The sequence below is a fragment of the Rhinolophus sinicus genome, chromosome 9, assembly GCF_057876585.1.
Source record: "Rhinolophus sinicus isolate RSI-liver-muscle chromosome 9, RSI-T2T, whole genome shotgun sequence".
NCBI lineage: Eukaryota > Metazoa > Chordata > Mammalia > Chiroptera > Rhinolophidae > Rhinolophus > Rhinolophus sinicus.
Window position 1 is genome coordinate 390,277 of NC_142509.1, and position 17,731 is coordinate 408,007.

The 17,731-nt window shown below is 70.5% G+C and overlaps 6 pseudogenes; all 6 read right to left on the minus strand.

The window, feature by feature from the left end:
* Positions 1 to 3,854: 3,854 nt before the first annotated feature.
* Positions 3,855 to 3,974, minus strand: LOC148757092 (5S ribosomal RNA; annotated as a pseudogene).
* A 1,413-nt stretch (positions 3,975 to 5,387) lies between these two features.
* On the minus strand, positions 5,388 to 5,507 carry LOC148757093 (5S ribosomal RNA; annotated as a pseudogene).
* Positions 5,508 to 9,782: 4,275 nt separating this feature from the next.
* On the minus strand, positions 9,783 to 9,902 carry LOC148757094 (5S ribosomal RNA; annotated as a pseudogene).
* A 1,403-nt stretch (positions 9,903 to 11,305) lies between these two features.
* LOC148757095 (5S ribosomal RNA) lies at positions 11,306 to 11,425 on the minus strand (annotated as a pseudogene).
* A 4,643-nt stretch (positions 11,426 to 16,068) lies between these two features.
* Positions 16,069 to 16,188, minus strand: LOC148757096 (5S ribosomal RNA; annotated as a pseudogene).
* Positions 16,189 to 17,611: 1,423 nt separating this feature from the next.
* Positions 17,612 to 17,731, minus strand: LOC148757097 (5S ribosomal RNA; annotated as a pseudogene).

Genomic DNA, 17,731 nt, shown 5'->3' on the forward strand with positions numbered 1-17,731 from the left:
CTAGGGACGTGCAACCCAGGCCCTGGCCCTGGCCGGCCCCACCCACTGGCCCAAAGCCAGGGAGAGCCACCCGCGACCAGGGGGCAGCACCTCCAGACTGCCGCCACCCTTCGTCACACAGCCTTCTGTCTGGGCCCTCGCCCCTCATCAGCGACCGGCGTCCCGCCCGATCACTGGTCACTTCACTGGCTACACATCACCTCTCCTGACCCAGGGTGTTGAGAGAGAGGATGAGAGAAGGCCAGAGACGGAGCAAGAGGTAGGCGGAGAGAGACAGACGGGGACTGTGGGGACAGACTTGCAGAGAGCACTTTCCAGGCTCTGGGCCTCGCGTGGAGGGGTGCTGCGTGGGGGCTGCACGGACATCAGCTGTTACCGCTTGGCCATCAGCTGTTGCCAGTTGGCCATTGGCCACTGGCAGAGCTGCGGTGGCCAAGCTAGGAAGCGCGGATGGTGGACTGCAAATTGCAGAGGGGCGCGGACTGCAGTGGGCCGGCTTGGTGGGTCTGTTGGTTGGCAGAGAATCGGCCGGCAGGTTGGGGATCGGGCGGCTCCGGCTTGCCGTGTCTCCAAGCCAGCCGCCCGTGAGACATGGTGCTATGAGCCCCCTATCCGTGGCTCTGTTGGTGTTCCTTCTTGGCCTCGCCAAATCCTGGGTTCTTGTGCGGGCAGAGGGACTAGAGTCCCCGCAGGACAGGGACCGACAGACAGAACGGGGGGACAGGGGGACCGGGGGACGGGAGGACCGGGGGACAGGGGACCGGGAGACGGGTGTAAGGGGGGGGACAGGGAGAACGGTGGGACTGTAGGAACCCGGGGCGGGGGTACCGGGGGACGGGGTACCAGGAGATGGGGGAAGGGGGGCAGGGGCACAGGGAGACCGTTGGAACTGGGAGAACCGGGGGACGGGGGGTCTGGGAGACGGGGGCATGTGGGACGGGGGGAAGGGGTGACCGGAAGATGGGGGGACGGGAGTACGAGAGGGCCGGGGGGACGGGGGTCTGGGGGATGGGGGGACAAGGGGACCGGGGGACCGGGGGGACAGGGGGACTGGGTACTGGGAGACAGTGGGACCAGGGGACGGGGGGACCGGGAGATGGGGGGACACGGTACCAGGGGAAAGGGAGACCGGGGAATTGGGGGACAGGGAGACTGGGGGACTGGGGGATTGGGGGAATGAGAGGACGGTGGGACTGGCGGACGGTGGGACGGAGGGACCAGGAGACCGGTGGATGGAGGGACAGGAGTACGAGGGTACTGGGGGACGAGGGACATGGGGAGGGGGGGACCGGGAAACGGGGGAACGGGGGACCGTGAGACGGGGGGACCGGGAGATGGGGGACCTGGGGCCGGGGGGACGGGGTGACGGGGGGACCGGGACACAGAGGGACAGGGGGACTGGAGGGTCGGGGGGACCGGGGGACGGGGGGACCGGGGGACGGGGGGACCGGGGCAACGGAGACGGGGGGGACCGGGGGAAAGGCGGATGGGGGGACCAGGGGACCCGCGGACCGGGGGACCGGAGGTTGGGGGGACCGGGGGATAGGGGACCGGGCGACGGGGTGACCAGGGGCATGAATGGACTGGGGGGACGGGGGTACCAGTGGACCGGGAGATGGGGGGACCGGGGGACCGGGGACCGGGGGACGGGGGGACCGGGGGACCGGGGGTTGGGGGACTGGGGGATGAGGGGACCGGGAGATCGGGTACCGGGGAACGGGACGACTAGGAGACGGGGGACCGCGAGACGGGGGACCGGGGACGGGGTGACCGGGAGATGGGACATCGGGAGACGGGAGACTGTGGGACGGGAGGACCGGAAGACGGGGCGAACGGAGAACTGGGGGATCGGTAGACGGGGGCCAGGGCGATGGGGGAACCGGGGGACTGGGGGACCGGGGGACCAGGGACCGGGGGTTGGGGGTCCAGGGGATGAGGGGACCGGGAGACGGGGGACCTGGGGACCGGGCGACCGGGAGACGGGGGACCGGGAGACGGGGGGATGGGTGTGCGGCCGGACCGGGAGACAGAGGGACAGGGAGATGGGGGGACCGGGGGACCGTGGGAAGGGGGTAACACTGGACAGAGGACCGGGGGACCGGAAGACCGGGCGACCGGGAGACAGGGGACCGGGAGACTGGGGACCGGGAGACGGGGCGACCGGGGAACGGGGGGACCGGTAGAAGGGCGCCTGGGCGCCGGGGGAACCGGGGGACCGGGGGACCAGGAGACGGGGGACCGGGGAACGGAGACAGGGGTTACGGGGAGACGGGGGTAACGGGGGACGGGGGTACTGCGTGGGGCTGCACTGACATCAGCTGTTACCGCTTGGCCTTCAGCTGTTGCCAGTTGGCCATTGGACACCGGCAGAGCTGCGGTGGCCAAGCTAGGAAGCGCGGATGGTGGACTGCAAATTGCAGAGGGGCGCGGACTGCAGTGGGCCGGCTTGGTGGGTCTGTTGGTTGGCAGAGAATCGGCCAGCAGGTGGGGGACCGGGAGGCTCCGGCTTGCCGTGTCTCCAAGCCAGCCGCCCGTGAGACATGGTGCTATGAGCCCCCTATCCGTGGCTCTGTGGGTGTTCCTTCTTGGCCTCGCCAAATCCTGCGTTCTTGTGCGGGCAGAGGGACTAGAGTCCCCGCAGGACAGGGACAGACAGACAGAACGGGAGGAGGAGTAAGAGGGAGCGAGATGGAAATATACATGTATATGTACATGTATGTGTCTAGACATACAGAGAGACATGGACAGAGACAGAGAAAGAGGGGGCAGGCACGCGGGGAGAGAGCTCCTGAGCCAGAGCCAGAACCCAACAGGCACGTCACAGAGCCAGACAGACATGGGGTGGGGGAGGGTGGGAGGGACGCACATTCGGGCACACGGACTGGGACAGACGCACTGAGGCTGTGTTGAAGTGGTGGCTTCTCCACCGGAGTGTGGTCGTGCCCGGGGCTGGGCTCCGCCAAGGAGGCATTGCCCTGGCGTTGGCAGTCACCATTGAAGCCCCCGGGGCGGGCCGCCAGGGTCTCCGGAGGGCCAGTGGGCTCTGAGCCCCGCCCAGGGACCCGCCCGCGGGAGGAGAGTGGCAGCCCCCAGGCACCCTGGTTGTGAGGATTGTGTGCCTGCGTGCCTGCTCTTCCCTTGTGGCGGTCTCCCCTGGAGTCGATGGCGCGTGGTGTGTTGGGGTGCTGCTCCCGCCGTCCCCTGGTTTGTCCCGGCTCTTTGTGCCCTTTGTGTCGGGGACACCGTGGCCGGCGGGAAGGGAGGGCTCCTGGCTCTTGTGGGAGACGGGAGGGGACGCGCGGGGGTGTGGGGAGAGGTGCCTGCCCGCGGAGACCGAAGACTCCGGTGGGGCGGGGCGGGTGGGCGTCCCGTTTGCCCGAGGACACGCCGATCCTGTGTCTCGGGGCCCAGGGGCAGGCGCAGGGATGGGCGTCCCCTGGGCTCGGGCCGAGGTGCAAAGGACCGGCACGTCCTGGGATGGAGAGAGCCTGGTGGAAGCCTGCGCCGGCAGGCAGCCCTGGGCTTGGGCGTTGGGGGTTGCGGCGGCGGCAGGGTCGGGGAGCGAGAGGGAGCCCTGCGATGGCGGTGGCGGCGGCGGCGACCTAGACGCGGCTGACTGCTGCAGGCTGACGGCCTGCCTCGGCGAAGAGCACTAAGAAGAGGGAGAGGGGGGGAGCCCTGGCCGACAGGCCTGGTGTGCGGCCGGGGATGCGAGCTTGTAGTGCTGGGCGGCTGTCCCTCCTCTGGCCAGGGGGACCTTCGGCTGGCTGGGCGGCTGCAGGGGTTGCAGAGGGGCAAGGGGCGGCAGGGATTCGGAGGGAGGCACGCCGGGGCGGCGGCGCAAAAGGAGAGGCGAGCAAAAGCCTACAGGTATTCCCAGGCGGTCTCCCATGCAAGTACTAACCAGGCCCCTCCCTGCTTAGCTCCCGAGATCAGAGGAGATCGGGCGCGTTCAGGGTGGTATGGCCGTAGACGCTGGGACCCGGCTCCCGCGCCCCAAGAGCCTGCTCCCGGCCTGTCTCGTGAGCGCCCGCCATGCAGATGAGCCGCTCCGGTGGCGAGCATCGACCCGCGGGCCGGCTCTGCCAGCACCGCGTCCCCCCCCAGTCCGGCTCCCCGCCTCTTCCAAATGCCCCTGGCGTGGGCGGCGGGCTACTCCTGGCCGACAGCGAGGCCCCTTCGCGCCACCCGGGGCTCCATGGGACACTGCCACTTCCCTGATGGTGCCAGAAGTCGTGGAACTCTGGCATCCTGGGACTCCCCGCACCCAGACCGGCATACAACCCGCCCCCCTACCGCCACCAGGTTTACCCCGAACCGCAGCCCCAAGGCTGGTGGAGGCCTGCACCAGCAGGCAACCCTGGGCCTGGGAGTTGTGGGAGGACCCCGCGGCGGCGGCGGGGGCGGCTGCGGCGGCGGCGGCGGAGGCAGGGGAGGGTGGCGAGGTAGGCGATGGCAACCGCGTGGATGGCGCCAGGGCGGCGATGGCGGCGGCGACAATGGGGGCTTTGACGGTGGGCGCTGGGACACGGGGGCCGATGGCGGCGGCGGTGGCGGCGGGGGCTGGGGAGGGCGTGAGGGCGGTGCTGGCGGCGGAGGCGGGAGAGCAGAGGCGGGAGACTGAGCGAGTATGGCATTGGTGGCGGCGGGGGCTGGGGCGGGGGCTGGGAAGATGGCGGTGCTGGAGGCGGGGAGAGCAGAGGAGGGAATTGAGGGAGTGCGGCAATGGCGGCAGCGGGGGCGGGGGAGGGCGTGAGGGCGGTGCTGGCGGCGGAGGCCTGGAGAGCAGAGGCGGGAGACTGAGGGAGTATGGCGATGGTGGCTGCGGGGGTCTGGGGCGGGGGCGGGGGAGATGGCGGTGCTGGAGGCGGGGAGAGCGGAGGAGGGAATTGAGGGAGTACGGATATGGCGGCGGCGGGGGCGGGGGTGGGGGAGAGGGCAGCACTGGTGGCGGAGATGGGGAGCGCGGTGCTGGCGGCCGAGGTGGGGAGAGCACAGGAGGGAGTTTGAGGGAGTTTGGCGGTGGCGGCAGCGGGGGCGGGGACAGGGGCGGGGGCGAGGGCAGCGCTGGCGGGGGGGGGGGGGGGGGGTGTGGGGAGCCCGGTGGTGGCGGTGGCTTTGGCGCAGGCGGCGGTGGCGGAGACCGCGCGTCGGCGAAGGATTCGCGATGACGGCCTGCGGGACCGAAGAGGACTGAGAGGAGGGTGTGGGGGGGGAGCCCTGGCCCACGGGCCTGGTGTGCGGCCGGGGCTGCCAGCTTGTAGTGCCGGGCGGCTGACCCTCTGCTGGTCAGGGGGACCTGCGGCTGGCTGGGAGGCTGCAGAGGGGCAAGGGGCGGCAGGGGTTCGGAGGGAGCCACGTCGGAGCGGCGATGCAAAAGGAGACGCTAGCAAAAGCTAACAGGTATTCCCAGGCGGTCTCCCATCCAAGTACTAACCAGGACAGACCCTGCTTCGCTTCCGAGATCAGACGAGATCTGCTGCGTTCAGGGTGGTATGGCCTTAGGCACTGGGACCCGGCTCCCGGCACTCCAAGAGCCTGCTCCCGACTTGCCTCCTGAGCGCACGCGCCATGCTGCTGGGCCGCTCGGGTGGCGAGCATGTCTGCCCGAGTGCCTCCCGCCCGCTCCCCGCCTCCTCCGGTCGCCGCTGGTGTGGGCGACGGGCTACTCCTGGCCCGCAGCGAGGCCCCTTCGCGCCCCCCAGTGGCTCCACAGGCCTCTGTCACTTCCCTGACTGTGACATATGTCTGGGCGCCCTGGCATCCTGGGACTCCCCACGCCCGGAATGGCTTTTACCACGCCCCCCTACCCCAACCCCTCTCATCCCCCCCCCCAGCCCCACAACCGCACACCCCCCTTGCTGCTGTGCTGTCCCCACCACTCAGGGCCACCGAGGGGGTCGCAGGGTCCTCTCAGTCCCCTCCACCCTAGGGACGTGCAACCCAGGCCCTGGCCCTGGCCGGCCCCACCCACTGGCCCAAAGCCAGGGAGAGCCACCCGCGACCAGGGGGCAGCACCTCCAGACTGCCGCCACCCTTCGTCACACAGCCTTCTGTCTGGGCCCTCGCCCCTCATCAGCGACCGGCGTCCCGCCCGATCACTGGTCACTTCACTGGCTACACATCACCTCTCCTGACCCAGGGTGTTGAGAGAGAGGATGAGAGAAGGCCAGAGACGGAGCAAGAGGTAGGCGGAGAGAGACAGACGGGGACTGTGGGGACAGACTTGCAGAGAGCACTTTCCAGGCTCTGGGCCTCGCGTGGAGGGGTGCTGCGTGGGGGCTGCACGGACATCAGCTGTTACCGCTTGGCCATCAGCTGTTGCCAGTTGGCCATTGGCCACTGGCAGAGCTGCGGTGGCCAAGCTAGGAAGCGCGGATGGTGGACTGCAAATTGCAGAGGGGCGCGGACTGCAGTGGGCCGGCTTGGTGGGTCTGTTGGTTGGCAGAGAATCGGCCGGCAGGTTGGGGATCGGGCGGCTCCGGCTTGCCGTGTCTCCAAGCCAGCCGCCCGTGAGACATGGTGCTATGAGCCCCCTATCCGTGGCTCTGTTGGTGTTCCTTCTTGGCCTCGCCAAATCCTGGGTTCTTGTGCGGGCAGAGGGACTAGAGTCCCCGCAGGACAGGGACCGACAGACAGAACGGGGGGACAGGGGGACCGGGGGACGGGAGGACCGGGGGACAGGGGACCGGGAGACGGGTGTAAGGGGGGGGACAGGGAGAACGGTGGGACTGTAGGAACCCGGGGCGGGGGTACCGGGGGACGGGGTACCAGGAGATGGGGGAAGGGGGGCAGGGGCACAGGGAGACCGTTGGAACTGGGAGAACCGGGGGACGGGGGGTCTGGGAGACGGGGGCATGTGGGACGGGGGGAAGGGGTGACCGGAAGATGGGGGGACGGGAGTACGAGAGGGCCGGGGGGACGGGGGTCTGGGGGATGAGGGGACAAGGGGACCGGGGGACCGGGGGGACAGGGGGACTGGGTACTGGGAGACAGTGGGACCAGGGGACGGGGGGACCGGGAGATGGGGGGACACGGTACCAGGGGAAAGGGAGACCGGGGAATTGGGGGACAGGGAGACTGGGGGACTGGGGGATTGGGGGAATGAGAGGACGGTGGGACTGGCGGACGGTGGGACGGAGGGACCAGGAGACCGGTGGATGGAGGGACAGGAGTACGAGGGTACTGGGGGACGAGGGACATGGGGAGGGGGGGACCGGGAAACGGGGGAACGGGGGACCGTGAGACGGGGGGACCGGGAGATGGGGGACCTGGGGCCGGGGGGACGGGGTGACGGGGGGACCGGGACACAGAGGGACAGGGGGACTGGAGGGTCGGGGGGACCGGGGGACGGGGGGACCGGGGGACGGGGGGACCGGGGCAACGGAGACGGGGGGGACCGGGGGAAAGGCGGATGGGGGGACCAGGGGACCTGCGGACCGGGGGACCGGAGGTTGGGGGGACCGGGGGATAGGGGACCGGGCGACGGGGTGACCAGGGGCATGAATGGACTGGGGGGACGGGGGTACCAGTGGACCGGGAGATGGGGGGACCGGGGGACCGGGGACCGGGGGACGGGGGGACCGGGGGACCGGGGGTTGGGGGACTGGGGGATGAGGGGACCGGGAGATCGGGTACCGGGGAACGGGACGACTAGGAGACGGGGGACCGCGAGACGGGGGACCGGGGACGGGGTGACCGGGAGATGGGACATCGGGAGACGGGAGACTGTGGGACGGGAGGACCGGAAGACGGGGCGAACGGAGAACTGGGGGATCGGTAGACGGGGGCCAGGGCGATGGGGGAACCGGGGGACTGGGGGACCGGGGGACCAGGGACCGGGGGTTGGGGGTCCAGGGGATGAGGGGACCGGGAGACGGGGGACCTGGGGACCGGGCGACCGGGAGACGGGGGACCGGGAGACGGGGGGATGGGTGTGCGGCCGGACCGGGAGACAGAGGGACAGGGAGATGGGGGGACCGGGGGACCGGGGGAAGGGGGTAACACTGGACAGAGGACCGGGGGACCGGAAGACCGGGCGACCGGGAGACAGGGGACCGGGAGACTGGGGACCGGGAGACGGGGCGACCGGGGAACGGGGGGACCGGTAGAAGGGCGCCTGGGCGCCGGGGGAACCGGGGGACCGGGGGACCAGGAGACGGGGGACCGGGGAACGGAGACAGGGGTTACGGGGAGACGGGGGTAACGGGGGACGGGGGTACTGCGTGGGGCTGCACTGACATCAGCTGTTACCGCTTGGCCTTCAGCTGTTGCCAGTTGGCCATTGGACACCGGCAGAGCTGCGGTGGCCAAGCTAGGAAGCGCGGATGGTGGACTGCAAATTGCAGAGGGGCGCGGACTGCAGTGGGCCGGCTTGGTGGGTCTGTTGGTTGGCAGAGAATCGGCCAGCAGGTGGGGGACCGGGAGGCTCCGGCTTGCCGTGTCTCCAAGCCAGCCGCCCGTGAGACATGGTGCTATGAGCCCCCTATCCGTGGCTCTGTGGGTGTTCCTTCTTGGCCTCGCCAAATCCTGCGTTCTTGTGCGGGCAGAGGGACTAGAGTCCCCGCAGGACAGGGACAGACAGACAGAACGGGAGGAGGAGTAAGAGGGAGCGAGATGGAAATATACACGTATATGTACATGTATGTGTCTAGACATACAGAGAGACATGGACAGAGACAGAGAAAGAGGGGGCAGGCACGCGGGGAGAGAGCTCCTGAGCCAGAGCCAGAACCCAACAGGCACGTCACAGAGCCAGACAGACATGGGGTGGGGGAGGGTGGGAGGGACGCACATTCGGGCACACGGACTGGGACAGACGCACTGAGGCTGTGTTGAAGTGGTGGCTTCTCCACCGGAGTGTGGTCGTGCCCGGGGCTGGGCTCCGCCAAGGAGGCATTGCCCTGGCGTTGGCAGTCACCATTGAAGCCCCCGGGGCGGGCCGCCAGGGTCTCCGGAGGGCCAGTGGGCTCTGAGCCCCGCCCAGGGACCCGCCCGCGGGAGGAGAGTGGCAGCCCCCAGGCACCCTGGTTGTGAGGATTGTGTGCCTGCGTGCCTGCTCTTCCCTTGTGGCGGTCTCCCCTGGAGTCGATGGCGCGTGGTGTGTTGGGGTGCTGCTCCCGCCGTCCCCTGGTTTGTCCCGGCTCTTTGTGCCCTTTGTGTCGGGGACACCGTGGCCGGCGGGAAGGGAGGGCTCCTGGCTCTTGTGGGAGACGGGAGGGGACGCGCGGGGGTGTGGGGAGAGGTGCCTGCCCGCGGAGACCGAAGACTCCGGTGGGGCGGGGCGGGTGGGCGTCCCGTTTGCCCGAGGACACGCCGATCCTGTGTCTCGGGGCCCAGGGGCAGGCGCAGGGATGGGCGTCCCCTGGGCTCGGGCCGAGGTGCAAAGGACCGGCACGTCCTGGGATGGAGAGAGCCTGGTGGAAGCCTGCGCCGGCAGGCAGCCCTGGGCTTGGGCGTTGGGGGTTGCGGCGGCGGCAGGGTCGGGGAGCGAGAGGGAGCCCTGCGATGGCGGTGGCGGCGGCGGCGACCTAGACGCGGCTGACTGCTGCAGGCTGACGGCCTGCCTCGGCGAAGAGCACTAAGAAGAGGGAGAGGGGGGGAGCCCTGGCCGACAGGCCTGGTGTGCGGCCGGGGATGCGAGCTTGTAGTGCTGGGCGGCTGTCCCTCCTCTGGCCAGGGGGACCTTCGGCTGGCTGGGCGGCTGCAGGGGTTGCAGAGGGGCAAGGGGCGGCAGGGATTCGGAGGGAGGCACGCCGGGGCGGCGGCGCAAAAGGAGAGGCGAGCAAAAGCCTACAGGTATTCCCAGGCGGTCTCCCATGCAAGTACTAACCAGGCCCCTCCCTGCTTAGCTCCCGAGATCAGAGGAGATCGGGCGCGTTCAGGGTGGTATGGCCGTAGACGCTGGGACCCGGCTCCCGCGCCCCAAGAGCCTGCTCCCGGCCTGTCTCGTGAGCGCCCGCCATGCAGATGAGCCGCTCCGGTGGCGAGCATCGACCCGCGGGCCGGCTCTGCCAGCACCGCGTCCCCCCCCAGTCCGGCTCCCCGCCTCTTCCAAATGCCCCTGGCGTGGGCGGCGGGCTACTCCTGGCCGACAGCGAGGCCCCTTCGCGCCACCCGGGGCTCCATGGGACACTGCCACTTCCCTGATGGTGCCAGAAGTCGTGGAACTCTGGCATCCTGGGACTCCCCGCACCCAGACCGGCATACAACCTGCCCCCCTACCGCCACCAGGTTTACCCCCAACCGCAGCCCCAAGGCTGGTGGAGGCCTGCACCAGCAGGCAACCCTGGGCCTGGGAGTTGTGGGAGGACCCCGCGGCGGCGGCGGGGGCGGCTGCGGCGGCGGCGGCGGAGGCAGGGGAGGGTGGCGAGGTAGGCGATGGCAACCGCGTGGATGGCGCCAGGGCGGCGATGGCGGCGGCGACAATGGGGGCTTTGACGGTGGGCGCTGGGACACGGGGGCCGATGGCGGCGGCGGTGGCGGCGGGGGCTGGGGAGGGCGTGAGGGCGGTGCTGGCGGCGGAGGCCGGGAGAGCAGAGGCGGGAGACTGAGCGAGTATGGCATTGGTGGCGGCGGGGGCTGGGGCGGGGGCTGGGAAGATGGCGGTGCTGGAGGCGGGGAGAGCAGAGGAGGGAATTGAGGGAGTGCGGCAATGGCGGCAGCGGGGGCGGGGGAGGGCGTGAGGGCGGTGCTGGCGGCGGAGGCCGGGAGAGCAGAGGCGGGAGACTGAGGGAGTATGGCGATGGTGGCTGCGGGGGTCTGGGGCGGGGGCGGGGGAGATGGCGGGGCTGGAGGCGGGGAGAGCGGAGGAGGGAATTGAGGGAGTACGGATATGGCGGCGGCGGGGGCGGGGGTGGGGGAGAGGGCAGCACTGGTGGCGGAGATGGGGAGCGCGGTGCTGGCGGCCGAGGTGGGGAGAGCACAGGAGGGAGTTTGAGGGAGTTTGGCGGTGGCGGCGGCGGGGGCGGGGACAGGGGCGGGTGCGAGGGCAGTGCTGGGGGGGGGGTGTGGGGAGCCCGGTGGTGGCGGTGGCTTTGGCGCAGGCGGCGGTGGCGGCGACCGCGCGTCGGCGAAGGATTCGCGATGACGGCCTGCGGGACCGAAGAGGACTGAGAGGAGGGTGTGGGGGGGGAGCCCTGGCCCACGGGCCTGGTGTGCGGCCGGGGCTGCCAGCTTGTAGTGCCGGGCGGCTGACCCTCTGCTGGTCAGGGGGACCTGCGGCTGGCTGGGAGGCTGCAGAGGGGCAAGGGGCGGCAGGGGTTCGGAGGGAGCCACGTCGGAGCGGCGATGCAAAAGGAGACGCTAGCAAAAGCTAACAGGTATTCCCAGGCGGTCTCCCATCCAAGTACTAACCAGGACAGACCCTGCTTCGCTTCCGAGATCAGACGAGATCTGCTGCGTTCAGGGTGGTATGGCCTTAGGCACTGGGACCCGGCTCCCGGCACTCCAAGAGCCTGCTCCCGACTTGCCTCCTGAGCGCACGCGCCATGCTGCTGGGCCGCTCGGGTGGCGAGCATGTCTGCCCGAGTGCCTCCCGCCCGCTCCCCGCCTCCTCCGGTCGCCGCTGGTGTGGGCGACGGGCTACTCCTGGCCCGCAGCGAGGCCCCTTCGCGCCCCCCAGTGGCTCCACAGGCCTCTGTCACTTCCCTGACTGTGACATATGTCTGGGCGCCCTGGCATCCTGGGACTCCCCACGCCCGGAATGGCTTTTACCACGCCCCCCTACCCAACCCCTCTCATCCCCCCCCCAGCCCCACAACCGCACACCCCCTTTGCTGCTGTGCTGTCCCCACCACTCAGGGCCACCGAGGGGGTCGCAGGGTCCTCTCAGTCCCCTCCACCCTAGGGACGTGCAACCCAGGCCCTGGCCCTGGCCGGCCCCACCCACTGGCCCAAAGCCAGGGAGAGCCACCCGCGACCAGGGGGCAGCACCTCCAGACTGCCGCCACCCTTCGTCACACAGCCTTCTGTCTGGGCCCTCGCCCCTCATCAGCGACCGGCGTCCCGCCCGATCACTGGTCACTTCACTGGCTACACATCACCTCTCCTCACCCAGGGTGTTGAGAGAGAGGATGAGAGAAGGCCAGAGACGGAGCAAGAGGTAGGCGGAGAGAGACAGACGGGGACTGTGGGGACAGACTTGCAGAGAGCACTTTCCAGGCTCTGGGCCTCGCGTGGAGGGGTGCTGCGTGGGGGCTGCACGGACATCAGCTGTTACCGCTTGGCCATCAGCTGTTGCCAGTTGGCCATTGGCCACTGGCAGAGCTGCGGTGGCCAAGCTAGGAAGCGCGGATGGTGGACTGCAAATTGCAGAGGGGCGCGGACTGCAGTGGGCCGGCTTGGTGCGTCTGTTGGTTGGCAGAGAATCGGCCGGCAGGTTGGGGATCGGGCGGCTCCGGCTTGCCGTGTCTCCAAGCCAGCCGCCCGTGAGACATGGTGCTATGAGCCCCCTATCCGTGGCTCTGTTGGTGTTCCTTCTTGGCCTCGCCAAATCCTGGGTTCTTGTGCGGGCAGAGGGACTAGAGTCCCCGCAGGACAGGGACCGACAGACAGAACGGGGGGACAGGGGGACCGGGGGACGGGAGGACCGGGGGACAGGGGACCGGGAGACGGGTGTAAGGGGGGGGACAGGGAGAACGGTGGGACTGTAGGAACCCGGGGCGGGGGTACCGGGGGACGGGGTACCAGGAGATGGGGGAAGGGGGGCAGGGGCACAGGGAGACCGTTGGAACTGGGAGAACCGGGGGACGGGGGGTCTGGGAGACGGGGGCATGTGGGACGGGGGGAAGGGGTGACCGGAAGATGGGGGGACGGGAGTACGAGAGGGCCGGGGGGACGGGGGTCTGGGGGATGGGGGGACAAGGGGACCGGGGGACCGGGGGGACAGGGGGACTGGGTACTGGGAGACAGTGGGACCAGGGGACGGGGGGACCGGGAGATGGGGGGACACGGTACCAGGGGAAAGGGAGACCGGGGAATTGGGGGACAGGGAGACTGGGGGACTGGGGGATTGGGGGAATGAGAGGACGGTGGGACTGGCGGACGGTGGGACGGAGGGACCAGGAGACCGGTGGATGGAGGGACAGGAGTACGAGGGTACTGGGGGACGAGGGACATGGGGAGGGGGGGACCGGGAAACGGGGGAACGGGGGACCGTGAGACGGGGGGACCGGGAGATGGGGGACCTGGGGCCGGGGGGACGGGGTGACGGGGGGACCGGGACACAGAGGGACAGGGGGACTGGAGGGTCGGGGGGACCGGGGGACGGGGGGACCGGGGCAACGGAGACGGGGGGACCGGGGGAAAGGCGGATGGGGGGACCAGGGGACCCGCGGACCGGGGGACCGGAGGTTGGGGGGACCGGGGGATAGGGGACCGGGCGACGGGGTGACCAGGGGCATGAATGGACTGGGGGGACGGGGGTACCAGTGGACCGGGAGATGGGGGGACCGGGGGACTGGGGACCGGGTGACGGGGGGACCGGGGGACCGGGGGTTGGGGGACTGGGGGATGAGGGGACCGGGAGATCGGGTACCGGGGAACGGGACGACTAGGAGACGGGGGACCGCGAGACGGGGGACCGGGGACGGGGTGACCGGGAGATGGGACATCGGGAGACGGGAGACTGTGGGACGGGAGGACCGGAAGACGGGGCGAACGGAGAACTGGGGGATCGGTAGACGGGGGCCAGGGCGATGGGGGAACCGGGGGACTGGGGGACCGGGGGACCAGGGACCGGGGGTTGGGGGTCCAGGGGATGAGGGGACCGGGAGACGGGGGACCTGGGGACCGGGCAACCGGGAGACGGGGGACCGGGAGACGGGGGGATGGGAGTGCGGCCGGACCGGGAGACAGAGGGACAGGGAGATGGGGGGACCGGGGGACCGGGGGAAGGGGGTAACACTGGACGGAGGACCGGGGGACCGGAAGACCGGGCGACCGGGAGACAGGGGACCGGGAGACTGGGGACCGGGAGACGGGGCGACCGGGGAACGGGGGGACCGGTAGAAGGGCGCCTGGGCGCCGGGGGAACCGGGGGACCGGGGGACCAGGAGACGGGGGACCGGGGAACGGGAGACCGGGGGTATGGGGGGACGGGGGGACCAGGCGAAGGAGGGACGGGGGGACGGGGAGACGTTGGGACTGGGGGACCGGGGGACAGGTGGACCGCGAGACGGAGGACCGGGAGACGGGGGAACGGGGGTCGGGGGACCCGGGGAGGGGGGGACCGGAAGACGAGGGAATGGGGGACGGGTGGACCAGGGGCGTGGGGGGACTGGGGGGACGGGGGCACCGGGGGACGGGTGGACTGGGAGAGGGTGGATGGGGGTACGGGGGAACAGGGGGATCAGGGGACGGGGGAACAGGGGACGGGGGGGACCGGAATAGGGGGGATGGTGGAACGTGGGGACGGGGGACCCGGGAGACGGGGGACAGGAAGACGGGGAACCGGGGGAACGGAGACAGGGGTGACGGGGAGACGGGGGTACCGGGGGACGGGGGTACTGCGTGGGGCTGCACTGACATCAGCTGTTACCGCTTGGCCTTCAGCTGTTGCCAGTTGGCCATTGGACACCGGCAGAGCTGCGGTGGCCAATCTAGGAAGCGCGGATGGTGGACTGCAAATTGCAGAGGGGCCCGGACTGCAGTGGGCCGGCTTGGTGGGTCTGTTGGTTGGCAGAGAATCGGCCAGCAGGTGGGGGACCGGGCGGCTCCGGCTTGCCGTGTCTCCAAGCCAGCCGCCCGTGAGACATGGTGCTATGAGCCCCCTATCCGTGGCTCTGTGGGTGTTCCTTCTTGGCCTCGCCAAATCCTGCGTTCTTGTGCGGGCAGAGGGACTAGAGTCCCCGCAGGACAGGGACAGACAGACAGAACGGGAGGAGGAGTAAGAGGGAGCGAGATGGAAATATACACGTATATGTACATGTATGTGTCTAGACATACAGAGAGACATGGACAGAGACAGAGAAAGAGGGGGCTGGCACGCGGGGAGAGAGCTCCTGAGCCAGAGCCAGAACCCAACAGGCACGTCACAGAGCCAGACAGACATGGGGTGGGGGAGTGTGGGAGGGACGCGCATTCGGGCACACGGACTGGGACAGACGCACTGAGGCTGTGTTGAAGTGGTGGCTTCTCCACCGGAGTGTGGTCGTGCCCGGGGCTGGGCTCCGCCAAGGAGGCATTGCCCTGGCGTTGGCAGTCACCATTGAAGCCCCCGGGGCGGGCCGCCAGGGTCTCCGGAGGGCTAGTGGGCTCTGAGCCCCGCCCAGGGACCCGCCCGCGGGAGGAGAGTGGCAGCCCCCAGGCACCCTGGTTGTGAGGATTGTGTGCCTGCGTGCCTGCTCTTCCCTTGTGGCGGTCTCCCCTGGAGTCGATGGCGCGTGGTGTGTTGGGGTGCTGCTCCCGCCGTCCCCTGGTTTGTCCCGGCTCTTTGTGCCCTTTGTGTCGGGGACACCGTGGCCGGCGGGAAGGGAGGGCTCCTGGCTCTTGTGGGAGACGGGAGGGGACGCGCGGGGGTGTGGGGAGAGGTGCCTGCCCGCGGAGACCGAAGACTCCGGTGGGGCGGGGCGGGTGGGCGTCCCGTTTGCCCGAGGACACGCCGATCCTGTGTCTCGGGGCCCAGGGGCAGGCGCAGGGATGGGCGTCCCCTGGGCTCGGGCCGAGGTGCAAAGGACCGGCACGTCCTGGGATGGAGAGAGCCTGGTGGAAGCCTGCGCCGGCAGGCAGCCCTGGGCTTGGGCGTTGGGGGTTGCGGCGGCGGCAGGGTCGGGGAGCGAGAGGGAGCCCTGCGATGGCGGTGGCGGCGGCGGCGACCTAGACGCGGCTGACTGCTGCAGGCTGACGGCCTGCCTCGGCGAAGAGCACTAAGAAGAGGGAGAGGGGGGGAGCCCTGGCCGACAGGCCTGGTGTGCGGCCGGGGATGCGAGCTTGTAGTGCTGGGCGGCTGTCCCTCCTCTGGCCAGGGGGACCTTCGGCTGGCTGGGCGGCTGCAGGGGTTGCAGAGGGGCAAGGGGCGGCAGGGATTCGGAGGGAGGCACGCCGGGGCGGCGGCGCAAAAGGAGAGGCGAGCAAAAGCCTACAGGTATTCCCAGGCGGTCTCCCATGCAAGTACTAACCAGGCCCCTCCCTGCTTAGCTCCCGAGATCAGAGGAGATCGGGCGCGTTCAGGGTGGTATGGCCGTAGACGCTGGGACCCGGCTCCCGCGCCCCAAGAGCCTGCTCCCGGCCTGTCTCGTGAGCGCCCGCCATGCAGATGAGCCGCTCCGGTGGCGAGCATCGACCCGCGGGCCGGCTCTGCCAGCACCGCGTCCCCCCCCAGTCCGGCTCCCCGCCTCTTCCAAATGCCCCTGGCGTGGGCGGCGGGCTACTCCTGGCCGACAGCGAGGCCCCTTCGCGCCACCCGGGGCTCCATGGGACACTGCCACTTCCCTGATGGTGCCAGAAGTCGTGGAACTCTGGCATCCTGGGACTCCCCGCACCCAGACCGGCATACAACCCGCCCCCCTACCGCCACCAGGTTTACCCCGAACCGCAGCCCCAAGGCTGGTGGAGGCCTGCACCAGCAGGCAACCCTGGGCCTGGGAGTTGTGGGAGGACCCCGCGGCGGCGGCGGGGGCAGCTGCGGCGGCGGCGGCGGCGGCGGCGGCGGCGGCGGCGGAGGCAGGGGAGGGTGGCGAGGTAGGCGATGGCAACCGCGTGGATGGCGCCAGGGCGGCGATGGCGGCGGCGACAATGGGGGCTTTGACGGTGGGCGCTGGGACACGGGGGCCGATGGCGGCGGCGGTGGCGGCGGGGGCTGGGGAGGGCGTGAGGGCGGTGCTGGCGGCGGAGGCGGGAGAGCAGAGGCGGGAGACTGAGCGAGTATGGCATTGGTGGCGGCGGGGGCTGGGGCGGGGGCTGGGAAGATGGCGGTGCTGGAGGCGGGGAGAGCAGAGGAGGGAATTGAGGGAGTGCGGCAATGGCGGCAGCGGGGGCGGGGGAGGGCGTGAGGGCGGTGCTGGCGGCGGAGGCCGGGAGAGCAGAGGCGGGAGACTGAGGGAGTATGGCGATGGTGGCTGCGGGGGTCTGGGGCGGGGGCGGGGGAGATGGCGGGGCTGGAGGCGGGGAGAGCGGAGGAGGGAATTGAGGGAGTACGGATATGGCGGCGGCGGGGGCGGGGGTGGGGGAGAGGGCAGCACTGGTGGCGGAGATGGGGAGCGCGGTGCTGGCGGCCGAGGTGGGGAGAGCACAGGAGGGAGTTTGAGGGAGTTTGGCGGTGGCGGCGGCGGGGGCGGGGACAGGGGCGGGTGCGAGGGCAGTGCTGGGGGGGGGGTGTGGGGAGCCCGGTGGTGGCGGTGGCTTTGGCGCAGGCGGCGGTGGCGGCGACCGCGCGTCGGCGAAGGATTCGCGATGACGGCCTGCGGGACCGAAGAGGACTGAGAGGAGGGTGTGGGGGGGGAGCCCTGGCCCACGGGCCTGGTGTGCGGCCGGGGCTGCCAGCTTGTAGTGCCGGGCGGCTGACCCTCTGCTGGTCAGGGGGACCTGCGGCTGGCTGGGAGGCTGCAGAGGGGCAAGGGGCGGCAGGGGTTCGGAGGGAGCCACGTCGGAGCGGCGATGCAAAAGGAGACGCTAGCAAAAGCTAACAGGTATTCCCAGGCGGTCTCCCATCCAAGTACTAACCAGGACAGACCCTGCTTCGCTTCCGAGATCAGACGAGATCTGCTGCGTTCAGGGTGGTATGGCCTTAGGC